This window comes from Triticum aestivum, chromosome 2B (assembly GCF_018294505.1).
Source record: "Triticum aestivum cultivar Chinese Spring chromosome 2B, IWGSC CS RefSeq v2.1, whole genome shotgun sequence".
In the NCBI taxonomy this organism is placed as follows: domain Eukaryota; kingdom Viridiplantae; phylum Streptophyta; class Magnoliopsida; order Poales; family Poaceae; genus Triticum; species Triticum aestivum.
The window spans coordinates 728,018,216-728,032,174 of NC_057798.1; the positions used below are offsets into that span (position 1 = coordinate 728,018,216).

A 13,959-nucleotide genomic window follows, 5' to 3' on the forward strand; every position below is an offset into this window, starting at 1 on the left:
ATCACAGTTCCTCATTGTAGAGGCAACTCGTGTATAATTCATACTCCCTCCGTCCCAAAATAAGTGTCTTGAGCTTAGTACAAAATTGTACTAGAGCCAGTACAAAGTTGAGACACTTATTTTGGGACGGAGGGAGTATCTTTTACATAAGTAAGAGTGTAAACACAGTGTTGTGCGTGTCAGCTACCTACGTAAGGGGTTCTTGCCATGCAAATTCAAAACTTTACCACTACTTCTAGACGCAGAGACTGAGACACGTTGTCATGGTCCGATCCAAAAATTAGCTCACTCGTCAATGTGTGGCACCTTCCCGGCCTAATCTCACAGCATGCAACTGCAACAAAATACAGCGGGCAGCCTCGACGAGCCACACTTGACCGATGGCAGCCGCCGCCTTGAGTTGTGATGTCGTCACGTCCCTCTCCCTAGCCCTCAGCTCAAGCAGCCTCGTGCCACGCCACCAGTGGATGGAGGAAGCCATCGTACATGTGCCCCGCACCCTGAAATCCGAACACCATTAAGATTCAGATTCAGAATTGGCCACATACCGAATCAAGTCTATCTGAAATGTTGATCATCTCTCGGGCTCGGGGTGTCTGATCGACTGCTTACCCGTGTGCTGGGGTGCCAGAGGTAGATCACGAGCAGCAGCTTCGCCTCTCCGTACATCGGCGGCCACGACACCGTCCATTCCACGAACCTCTCGATGACCGTTGGCATCGCCACCAGAACCGTGTAGCATTACCAACAGAGGTTCAGAAACTTCATATTCTTCATAAGAATGACACGAAAAAATAATGCGGTGCATGTCAATAAAAAGACAATCAGTGAAAAAGACAAGGAGCATACTAACCCCTTCAGGCAGTGAAAATATAATGTAGAGCAGTAAAAGTGGAACATGGCTCATCATTTGCATTTACAGGGACAAATATACAATTGGGGATCCACTAGGTAAATAAATAATTCTCATAAATCAACAGTATTTTCTGCATTTAACATACTGTAAATAGTGTCCGACATCCTTGAGGAAAACCCAAACATTATTCTGATTACCCAACAGGAACTAGCAATCCCCATTCCCCAACACATCTAAATATCAGAGCATGGTTAGGTGAGATCCAAATACTCAGAGGTGGAACTCTGAATCCCCTTGGAACTATAGAAACCCAAAACTACTGTGCTTAACCCCTTGATGCAGTACATGCTAAGAGACCTATGCATCATAATTACAGTATATTAGGAAGCAACCTGTGCTGCTGCACGGGCCAGGAATTAAACTTTGAGAATAATAAAAATTTATGAAATGATACAATATATTAACTCCAGATTACCCGTTCCCACTTGTGATATATAAATATAAAATTCTAGTTTGGTCTGAATGGATTAGAAATGCCATGCTTTGTAGGAAAAATTGTAAGCTCATATAAGTGAGCTATCTTCTGAAACTTTACTTGTGCAAAGGCTGCTAAGTTGTGAATATCATTGCACCTAGATATATCTTTGTAAGACATGCACATATCCGGTTACTCAAGGAAATAAGTTCATGTAGGGTTTTTTATGAGCATTAGCCTCTGTGTTGTACACTTAATTAGCGCCCAATGCAGTGTTCAAAGTTAGGAGAACTCCAAATTATAGAACTCCTCATAAATTCCTAAAACAAAATGTGGAAATAGCTAGTCGGAAGGCACATATAAGAACAAACAAATTTGTATGCCAAAATGATGCAGCGGATCAATCTCATAATACATCTCTAAAAGTGACACTTGAATTCTCTCATCTCCTTGTGAGCAATCTACTATACTTACATTTTCTAGAATGCCATGGTTTTGTGGCAACATGGTGATAACTAAACGACCCAGGAAAACATGCAGTGATGAATCAATTCAATATCTTTAGAAGTGGATACTCTAGTAGACCCGCAAGAGCAGATATGGTAGTAACTAAAATCATATAAAGATTCAAGGTTAAAGATTATAAATCCAATTTGTCATTAGCATAAAAATATTAGTTCCATGCAAAAGTTTGTCTACGGATATTTTCTAGTGTTTCTAAGACAGTGACTGAAACATCATGAAAGAAAAAACGTTTCTGCATTTTAATTAGGGGGGAGCTTTAGTTCTAAAATACTAGAACTGTAACTGAAAGATCATATATACTATTAGAAAAACAGACCAAAATCCCCGCAGAAAAAAACAGACCAAAAAAATTAACTTCCTACTTACAGTGGCAAGAAAATCTTATACGAATGTGTTATATTCCCTCCGTCCCATAATATAAGAATGTTTGTGACAATAGTGTAGTGTTAAAAGGGTTCTTATATTTTGGGACAGAGGGAGTAATAAATAATGCTAACCATGAAGTCTTCTTCCATATAACAAAGGAGTGACGAAAACAAAAAACCTGTAATTCAAGTACGACATGCAGTTAGTTAATTTTTTGCATGTTAAAAGTTCTAACGTCTAGCTACAGATCTTCAAAGTAAAGATTGTGAACTCTATTAGACATGATTATATAAATTAGACCAAATAGAAAATAATTCAATATGTTGTATATCCGTTAAACGAAGTTCAATCTATCTTCTAATTATTAGTGTTTCAGTTAGGTGCACTACAAAAAAAAGACACATCCGTGACATTTTGGGTTGAACGAATTTTTTTCCTGTCATACTTATGACACTTCTATGACGATAATTGTGACAAAACCCGGTATCATCATAGATGTGGTGGGCTCCTAGTTCCATGACAAAAAATCATGACAAAAAATGGCCTTTTCATCCTGGGCGGGCCGGAGATGCAGTTGCATGACATTCTTTGGGCCATTCATGACGGAAAAACCGTGGTAGAAGCGAGGGCGAGGAAAATTTCGGGGAGTTCCAGGTTATGGTGGGTGGTCGGGGGCCGAGCGATGCACATTTCTCTCGTACCATACACGCATGGGTGCGAGGCGTTGGGCTCTAACTGAACCCGAGCGAGGCATCGCCTAACTGAACCTGAGCGATTGCACTGCAGGCTACGCGTTACTGAAACCCGAGCGATCGATCGATGGCTGTTTACTGAACCCGATCGAGCGATTCCTTCGCTACTGCTACTAACTGAAGCTGATTGATGCTGCCTCTGGATGAACAGTGAGCATTGCTGGGGGGTTTGGATGAACAGTTCCTAGTGGGGTGGATGAATAGGACCCTGTGGTGTTGCCTTCGGATGAACAGGACCCCGATCGATCGAGCCGGTTGGGGCTGGATGAATAGGACCCCGTGGCGGGCTGGATGAACAGGACGACCTCGTGGAGGGTTGGATGAACAGTAGACGGTGGAGGGGTGGATGAACAGGAGCCCGTGGAGGGGTGGTTGAACAGTAGCCGGTGGAGTAGCGCGCAGTGGAGGCTGGATGAACAGGAGCCCGTGGATGAACAGTCGTAGGTGGAGGCTAGAGGAGGTCGATTGTGGATGAACAGTAGGCCGTGGAGGCTGGAGGAGGTCGACGGTGGAGATGAACAGTATCCCGTGGAGTCCCGTTTTGCGGTACGCCACACCCCTCCCGATGAATGCTACGTCTTGAGCTAGCGTTGGTTTCCCCCGAAGAGGAGAGGGTGATGCAGCAAGTGTAGCGTAAGTATTTCCCCCAGTTTTTGAGAACCAAGGTATCAATCCAGCAGGAGGCTTCTCAAAAGTCCCACGCACCTACACAAACAAACTGAGAACTCGCAACCAACGCAATAAAGGGGTTGTCAATCCCTTCACGGCCACTTGCGAAAGTGAGATCTGAAAGAGATAGTATGATAAGATAAATATATTTTTGGTATTTTATAATATAGATGCAAGAAAGTAGAGATGCAAATAAAAGTAGATGGAAAGCAAATATGATAAGAGATAGACCCGGGGGCCATAGGTTTCACTAGAGGCTTCTCTCGAGAGCATAAGTATTACGGTGGGTGAACAAATTACTGTCAAGCAATTGATAGAAAAGCGAATAATTATGACGTTATCTAGGCATGATCATGTATATAGGCATCACATCCAAAACAAGTAGACCGACTCCTGCCTGCATCTACTACTATTACTCCACACATCGACCGCTATCCAGCATGCATCTAGAGTATTAAGTTCATAAGAACGGAGTAACGCATTAAGCAAGATGATATGATGTAGAGGGATAAACTCATGCAATATGATATAAACCCCATCTTGTTATCCTCGATGGCAACAATACAATACGTGTCTTGCAACCCTTTCTGTCACTGGGTAAGAACACCGCAAGATTGAACCCAAAGCTAAGCACTTCTCCCATGGCAAGAAAGATCAATCTAGTAGGCCAAACCAAACCGATAATTCGAAGAGACTTGCAAAGATAACTCAATCATACATAAAAGAATTCAGAGAAGATTCAATTAATAACCATAGATAAATCTGATCATAAACTCACAATTCATCGGATCTTGACAAACACACCGCAAAAAGAGATTACATCGAATAGATCTCCACAAGAGAGGGGGAGAACATTGTATTGAGATCCAAAAAGAGAGAAGAAGCCATCTAGCTAATAACTATGGACCCGTAGGTCTGTGGTAAACTACTCACAACTCATAGGAGGGGCAAGGATGTTGATGTAGAGGCCCTCCGTGGTCGATTCCCCCTCCGCAGAGTGCCGGCGAAGGCTCCAAGATGGGATCTCGCGGATACAGAAGGTTACGGTGGTGGAAATTGTGTTTCGTGGTGCCCCTGGATGTTTTCGGGGTCCGTAGGTATATATAGGAGGAAGAAGTACGTCGGTGGACGCCCGAGGGGCCCACGAGACAGGGGGCGCGCCCTACAGGGGGGCGCCCTCCTATCTCGTGGGGCCCTTGGAGCTTTCTTGACTTGCACTCCAGGCTCTCCGGATCAGATTTGTTCCAAAAATAACGCTCCCGAAGGTTTCATTCCGTTTGGACTCCGTTTGATATTCCTTTTCTTCGAAATACTGAAATAGGCAAAAAAACAGCAATATGGGTTGGGCCTCCGGTTAGTAGGTTAGTCCCAAAAATGATATAAATATGTAGAATAAAGCCCATAAGCATCCAAAACAGGTAATATAATAGCATGGAACAATCAAAAATTATAGATACGTTGGAGACGTATCAAGCATCCCCAAGCTTAATTCCTGCTCGTCCTCGAGTAGGTAAATGATAAAAAGAGAATTTTTGATGTGGAATGCTACCTAGCATAATTCATAATGTAATTTTCTTTTATTATGGCATGAATGTTGAGATCCAAGTAATACAAAATAAAAGTTCATATTGACATAAGAAATAGTAATACTTCAAGCGTACTAAAAAAGTAATCATGTCTTCTCGAAATAGCATGGCCAAAAGAAAGTTATCCCTACAAAATCATATAGTCTGGCTAAGCTCTATCTTCATCACACAAAGTATTTAATCATGCACAACCCCGATGACGAGCCAAGCAATTGTTTCATACTTTAATAATCTCAAACTTTTTCAACTTTCACGCAATACATGAGCGTGAGCCATGGACATAACACTATATGTGGAATAGAACGGTGGTTGTGGAGAAGACAAAAAAGGAGAAGATAGTCTCACATCAACTAGGCGTATCAACGGGCTATGGAGATGCCCATTAATAGATATCAATGTGAGTGAGTAGGGATTGCCATGCAACGGATGCACTAGAGCTATAAATATATGAAAGCTCAACAAAAGAAAACTAGTGGGGTGCATCCAACTTGCTTGCTCACGAAGACCTAGGGCATTTTGAGGAAGCCCATCATTGGAATATACAAGCCAAGTTCTATAATGAAGAATTCCCACTAGTATACAAAAGTGACAACATATGAGACTCTCTATCATGAAGATCATGGTGCTATTTTGAAGCACAAGTGTGGAAAAAGAGATAGTAGCATTGTCCCATCTCTCATTTTTCTCATTTTTTATTGGGCCTTTTCTCTTTTTTTATGGCCACCCTTTTTTTTATATTCGTCCGGAGTCTCATCCCGACCTATGGGGGAATCATAGTCTCCATCATCCTTTCCTCACTGGGACAATGCTCTAATAATGATGATCATCACACTTCTATTTTTTACAACTCAACAATTACAACTCGATACTTAGAACAAAATATGACTCTATATGAATGCCTCCGGCGGTGTACCGGGATATGCGATGAATCAAGAGCGACATGTATGAAGAATATGATGGTGGCTTTGCCACAAATACGATGTCAACTACATGTTCATGCAAAAAGCAATATGAAAAAAAGTAATGTGTGTCATATGAACATGACTGTGGAAAGTTGCATGGCAATATATCTAGGAATGGCTATGGGAATGCCATAATGGGTAGGTATGGTGGCTGTTTTGAGGAAGGAGTATGGTGGGTGTATGGTACCGGCGAAAGTTGCACGATACAAGAGAGGCTAGCAATAATGGAGGGATGAAAGGAGTGCGTATAATCCATGGACTCAACATTAATCAAAAGAACTCATATACTTGTTGTAAAAATTTAGAAGTCATCAAAAACCAAAGCACTACACACATGCTCCTAGGGGGATAGATTGGTAGGAAAAGACCATCGCTCATCCCCGACTGCCACTCATCAGGAAGACAATCAATAAATAAAATTGTGCTCCAACTTCATCACAAAGCGGTTCACCATACGTGCATGCTACGGGAATCACAAACTTCAACACAAGCATTCTTTAAATCCATAATCACCCAACTAGCATGACTTTAATATTACTACCTCCATATCTCAAAACAATTATCAAGCATCAAATTGATCACAACATCCAATTCACTCTCTATGATAGTTTTTATTATACCCAACTTGGATGCTCATCATTCTAGGACCAAATTAAAACCATAGCAAATACCATGCTGTTCGAAGAGACTCTCAAAATAATATAAGTGAAGCATGAGAGACTAGCAATTTCTATAAAATTAATCCACCACCATGCTCTAAAAGATATAAGTGAAGCACTAGAGCAAAAACTATCAAGCTCAAAAGATATAAGTGAAGCACATAGAGTATTCTAGCAAATTCTAATCAAATAGGCTTATCCAAAAAGGTGTGTTATAGCAAGGATGATTGTGGTAAACTAACAAGCAAAGACCAATATAATACACGACGCTCCAAGCAAAACACATATCATGTAGCGAATAAAAATATAGCTCCAAGTAAAGTTACCAATGAACGAAGACGAAAGAGGGGATGCCTTCCCGGGGCATCCCCAAGCTTAGGCTTTTGGCTATTCTTGAATATCTTGGGGTGCCATAAGCATCCCCAAGCTTAGGCTCTTGCCACTCTTTATTCCATAGTCCATAAAAGCTTTACCCAAAACTTGAAAACTTCACAACACAAAACTCAACAGGAAATCTTATAAGCTCCGTTAGTGAAAGAAAACAAAACCACCACATAAGGTACTGCAATGAACTCATTATTTATTTATTTTGGTGTTAAACCTACTGTATTCCAACTTCCTTATGGTTTATAAACTAATTTATTAGCCATAGATGCATTGAAATCAGCGAACAACACACGAAAAACAGAATCTGTCAAAAACAGAACAGTCTGTATAAATCTGTAACTAACGCAAACTTCTGGAACTCTAAAACTCCTACCAAAATAGGAAGTACTGTAAAAGTTGGTTATTGATAAGAAGCAAAAAGAATCAATGCAAAAGCTCTTTTCTGTGATTTATTGAATTTTTTCTCGTTAGCGCAAAGTTTCTGTTTTTCAGCAGAATCAAATCAACCATCATCATAGTTTATCCTATCGGTTCTACTTGGCACAAACACTAAACAAAAGATAAAAACACATCTAAACAGAAAGTAGAAACAAAATTTAACACTAAACAGGAACAAAAACAAAGAACATAAAGAAAATTGGGTTGCCTCCCAACTAGCGCTATCGTTTAACGCCCCTAGCTAGGCATAAAAGCAAGGATAGATCTAACGAGTGCCATCTTTGGCACTTGATTCATAACTAGCACACATGATAGATTCATAAGGTAATTTGGCTTTATTTCTTGGAAAGTGCTCCATGCCTTTCTTTAAAGGAAATTGGAATCTAATGTTCCCTTCCTTCATATCAATAATCGCACCAATCGTTCTAAGGAAAGGTCTACCAAGAATAATAGGGAAAGAAAGATTGCAATCTATATCAAGAACGATAAAATCTACGGGCACCAAATTTCTATTAGCAACAATAAGAACATCATTGATCCTTCCCATAGGCTTTTTAATGGTGGAATCCGCAAGGTGCAAATTTAAAGAGCAATCATCAAGATCATGGAAATCTAGAATATCACATAAAGTTTTCGGAATTGTGGAAACACTAGCACCCAAATCACACAAAGCAAAACACTCAAAATCTTTAATTCTAATCTTTATAGTAGGTTCCCACTCATCATTAAGTTTTCTAGGTATAGAAACTTCCAAATTAAGTTTTTCATCATAAGATTGCATCAAGGCGTCAACAATATGTTTGGTAAAAGCTTTGTTTTGACTATAAGCATGAGGAGAATTAACAACGGATTGCAACAAGGAAATACAACCTTTTAAAGAGCAATTATCATAATCAAATTCCTTGAAATCCGAGATAGTAGGTTCAACATTATTAGAAGTTGAGGATTCTCCAATCTCTCTTTTACCAAATTTAGCATTAAGATCTAAAGACTCCGAATTTTTGGGACGCCTTCTAGGAAAAGTTGATTCATCACCAGTCCCATAATCATCAAAATTCATATTGCAAAACATAGATCTAATAGGAGACGCATCAATAACTTTAAGATCCTCATCATTATTTTCATGTAGATTAGAAGAACACGCTTTTATAAAGCTTTCTTTTTTAGCACGCAATCTAGCGGTTCTTTCCTTGCACTCGTCAATGGAGATTCTCATTACTTTGAGAGACTCATTTATATCATGCTTAGGAGGATCCAAGTTTAAGAGAATTAACATCAAGCGAAAGTCTATCAATGTTCCTAGCCAAATCGTCAACTTTGAGCAATTTTTCTTCAAGCAAAGCATTAAAATTCTTTTGAGAAATCATAAATTCTTTCACACTATTCTCAAAATCAGAGGGCATGTTATTAAAATTACCATAAGAATTATTGTAGGAATTTCCATAATTATTAGAGGGATTACTAGGGAACGGTCTAGCATTAAAATTTCCTCTATAAGCATTGTTTCCAAAATTATTCCTACCAACAAAATTCACATCCATAGATTCATTATTATTCTCAATCAAAGAAGACAAAGGCATATCATTGGGATCAAGAGGAGTATTTTTAGTAGCAAACATCTTCATAAGTTCATCCATCTTTCCACTCAAAACATTGATTTCTTCTATAGCATGCACTTTTTTACTAGAAGATCTTTCGGTGTGCCATTGAGAATAATTAGCCATAATATTATCAAGCAATTTTGTAGCATCTCCTAATGTAATTTCCATAAACGTGCCTCCCGCGGCCGAATCTAAGAGATTTCTAGAAGCAAAGTTCAAACCGGCATAAATTTTTGTATGATCATCCATAAATTCAAACCATGAGTAGGGCAATTGCGAAGCATCAATTTCATTCTTTCCCAAGATTGGGCAACATGCTCATGATCAAGTTGTTTAAAATTCATAATATCATTCCTAAGAGTGATGATCTTAGCGGGAGGAAAATACTTAGAGATAAAAGCATCTTTGCACTTGTTCCAAGAATCAATACTATTTTTAGGCAAAGATGAAAACCAAACTTTAGCACGATCTCTAAGTGAAAACGGAAATAACTTCAATTTGACAATATTGTTATCCGTATCTTTCTTCTTTTGCTTGTCACACAAATCAACAAAATTGTTTAGATGAGTAGCGGCATCTTCACTAGGAAGGCCGGCGAATTGATCTTTCATAACAAGATTCAGCAAGGCAGTATTGATTTCACAAGACTCAACATCATTAAGAGGAGCAATCGGAGTACTAAGGAAATTATTATTATTGGTATTTGAGAAGTCACACAACTTGGTATTATCTTGTGCCATGGCAACAAGTAATCCAACACACAAGCAAACAGAAAACGGCAAACGGAAAAAGGCGAGCGAAAAGAGAGGAGGACATTGGGAAAGAGAGGGCGAATAAAACGGCAAGGATGAAGTGGGGGAGAGGAAAACGACAGGCAAATGGCAAATAATGTAAATGCGAGGGAGATGAGTTTGTGATGGGTACTTGGTATGTCTTGACTTGAGCGAAGACCTCCCCGGCAACGGCGCCAGAAATCCTTCTTGCTACATCTTGAGCTAGCGTTGGTTTTCCCCGAAGAGGAGAGGGTGATGCAGCAAGTGTAGCATAAGTATTTCCCTCGGTTTTTGAGAACCAAGGTATCAATCCAGTAGGAGGCTCCTCAAAAGTCCCACGCACCTACACAAACAAACTGAGAACTCGCAACCAATGCAATAAAGGGGTTGTCAATCCCTTCACAGCCACTTGCGAAAGTGAGATCTAGAAGAGATAGTATGATAAGATAAATATATTTTTGGTATTTTATAATATAGATGCAAGAAAGTAGAGATGCAAATAAAAGTAGATTGAAAGCAAATATGATAAGAGATAGACACGGGGGCCATAGGTTTCACTAGAGGCTTCTCTCGAGAGCATAAGTATTACGGTGGGTGAACAAATTACTGTCAAGAAATTGATAGAAAAGCAAATAGTTATGATGTCATCTAGGCATGATCATGTATATAGGCATCACATCCAAAACAAGTAGACTGACTCCTGCCCGCATCTACTACTATTACTCCACACATCGACCGCTATCCAGCATGCATCTAGAGTATTAAGTTCATAAGAACGGAGTAACGCATTAAGCAAGATGATATGATGTAGAGGGATAAACTCATGCAATATGATATAAACCCCATCTTGTTATCCTCGATGGCAACAATACAATACGTGTCTTGCAACCCTTTCTGTCACTGGGTAAGAACACCGCAAGATTGAACCCAAAGCTAAGCACTTCTCCCATGGAAAGAAAGATCAATCTAGTAGGCCAAACCAAAACGATAATTCGAAGAGACTTGCAAAGATAACTCAATCATACATAAAAGAATTCAGAGAAGACTCAATTAATAACCATAGATAAATCTGATCATAAACTCACAATTCATCGGATCTTAACAAACACACCGCAAAAAGAGATTACATCGAATAGATCTCCACAAGAGAGCGGGAGAACATTGTATTGAGATCCAAAAAGAGAGAAGAAGCCATCTAGATAATAACTATGGACCCGTAGGTCTGTGGTAAACTACTTACAACTCATAGGAGGGGCAAGGATGTTGATGTAGAGGCCCTCCGTGGTCGATTCCCCCTCCGGCAGAGTGCCGGCGAAGGCTCCAAGATGGGATCTCGCGGATACAGAAGGTTACGGTGGTGAAAATTGTGTTTTGTGGTGCCCCCGGATGTTTTCGGGGTCCGTAGCTATATATAGGAGGAAGAAGTACGTCGGTGGACGCCGAGGGGCCCACGAGACAGGGGGGCGCGCCCTACAGGGGGGCCCTCTTATCTCATGGGGCCCTCGGAGCTTTCTTGACTTGCACTCCAGGCTCTCCGGATCAGGTTTGTTCCAAAAATAACGCCCCCGAAGGTTTCATTCCGTTTGGACTCCGTTCGATATTCCTTTTCTTCGAAATACTGAAATAGGCAAAAAAAACAGCAATATGGGTTGGGCCTCCGGTTAGTAGGTTAGTCCCAAAAATGATATAAATATGTAGAATAAAGCCCATAAGCATCCAAAACAGGTAATATAATAGCATGGAACAATCAAAAATTATAGATACGTTGGAGACGTATCAATGAATAGGACCCCCATTTCGACCGTAGCTCTCCAACACAAGTCCCTTTCCTCCGTTTTGCGGTACGCCACACCCCTCCCGATCAACAGGACCCCGTTTCGACCATAGGAGGTCCAACACAAGTCTGTTTCCACCGTTTTGCGGTACGCCAGACCCCTCCTGATGAACAGTATCTCGTTTCGAACGTGTCCAGTCGAACACAAGGCTGTTTCCTCCGTTGTGTGGTATGCCAGGCCTCATTTCCATCGGCTGTTCCATCCAAGCCGGTTGGCTCCCACACGTTCTGTTGCCTCCCGATGAACATGATGCATTTCGTTGCCTCCCGATGAACACGACGCATACTGTTGCCTCTCCATGAACACGGCGACGACGTAGTTTCTCCGTTCCGACCCAGCTATGTACACGAGCCCTGGCCATACGTATGCGCGAGTAGGCGTTCGAGACCCTGCCCGTATGTACGTACGTGGCTGTATTTTCTTTTTTGCACCCTGGCCGCTGTACATACATGTACATGCTACGTGCGCGCCTCTACTATGACACGTGCGCGCCTCTACATCGACTAGTATGTACATACACGTTTGCGACCAGAATGACAATGCTACGTACGCTTCGACTAGGTGGGTCCTGACTGTCAGGCACTTCCTTGTGTGCGAAGATGTAGCTGGTGGGTCCCAACAGTCATGGGGGGCGAATCGGTTTTTTGCCTGTATGCACTTTCTTGCGTGCGAAGATGTAGCTGGTGGGTCCCAGCAGTCAGGGGGGAAACATTTTCTTTGCTAAATACAGTGGCCCGTCCGGTGGATCCCTGCTGTCAGGTGGAGGAATAATTATTTTGTGCATAATAAGGAGCCAATTCCTTGCGGCTGTCCTAGACCCAGCTGTCAGCCTATCAACATACAATACTTTTCCGATGCAAGTCGTTCCTTGACCATGTTGACCATGCCGCGCCGAGAGCACCAGGGCGATGGAAGACAGTGAGGCCTAGGAAGGGGACGACGCGGAGCCGGGGAAGACGCGGCAGTGGATGCCCACGCGGAGAGGAGTACGCGGGTTCACTCGTTCGGCTGCGGTGTGAGGCTGCCGTCGCCGCAGGGCCTGGCTAGCGGTGGGCATAGTAGGGGGGCGGGGGCGTGAGGCCTCCGGGGCAGCATAGCCGGCCACGGGAGGCAGGAGCATGTGGCACGACCGACACTGGTTTGGGCGGCTGGAGCAAGAAGACCAAAGGTTGAAGAAGCACTACGACCGTTGGATGAACATCGTACGGTAACTAGAGCTAGAATCGTTCATATTGACTAAGTTGACAAAGCCCTCCGACCCGTCAACTTAGTAGGACCACAAGTCAGCATCCCACTATGCTGGGTCCCAGCTAGCAGGTGGAGTATTCATTTTTTTGTGCGTAATAAGGAGGCACTTCCTTGCGTGCGAAGATATAGCTGGTGGGTCTGACCTGTCAGCAGGGGGACCATTTTTTTCGCGAAATACAGAGGCCCTTCCGGTGGGTCCCAGATGTCAGCTGGAGGAATCATTATTTTGCGTGTAATAAGGCGGCATTTCCTTGTGTGTGGCCGTGGACCTAGCTGTCAGCCTCTCCACGTACAGTCCACGTCCGATGGAAGTCGTTCCATGACCACGTTGACCACGCTGCACCGAGAGCACCACAGCGATGGACGACGGCGAGGCCTAGGAACGGGACGACACAGAGCCGGGGAAGACACGACAGCTGATGCCCACGCGGAGAGGAGTACGAGGGTTCACTGGTTCGGCTGCGGTGTGTGGCGGCCGTCGCTGCAGGGCCTGGCTAGCGGTGGGAGTAGTACGGGGCGGTGAGGCCTCAACGGCAGCATAGCCGGCCACTGGAGGCAGTTGCAAGCGGTCTCGCCGGCGCTGGTTTGGGCGGCTGGTGCAAGAAGAGCAGCGATTGAAGAAGCAACAGGACTGTTCGATTCAAATCCAACGGTTACTGCTGCTAGAATCGTTTGTTGACTAAGTTGACAAGTCCTGCGTACGCGTCAACTTAGTAGGCCCACAGGTGAGCCTCCCAACCGGTGCGCCCCAGATGTCAATGGGAGGAATCATTTTTTTCACGTAATAAGGAGGCAGTTTTTTTTGAGAAAATAATAAGGAGGCAGTT

General features: G+C 42.5%; 1 pseudogene; it reads right to left on the reverse strand.

Annotated features, from left to right (window-relative positions):
• Nucleotides 1-292: 292 nt before the first annotated feature.
• LOC123042328 (HVA22-like protein i) overlaps nucleotides 293-13,959 on the reverse strand; it is a 100,835-nt pseudogene continuing 87,168 nt past the window's right edge.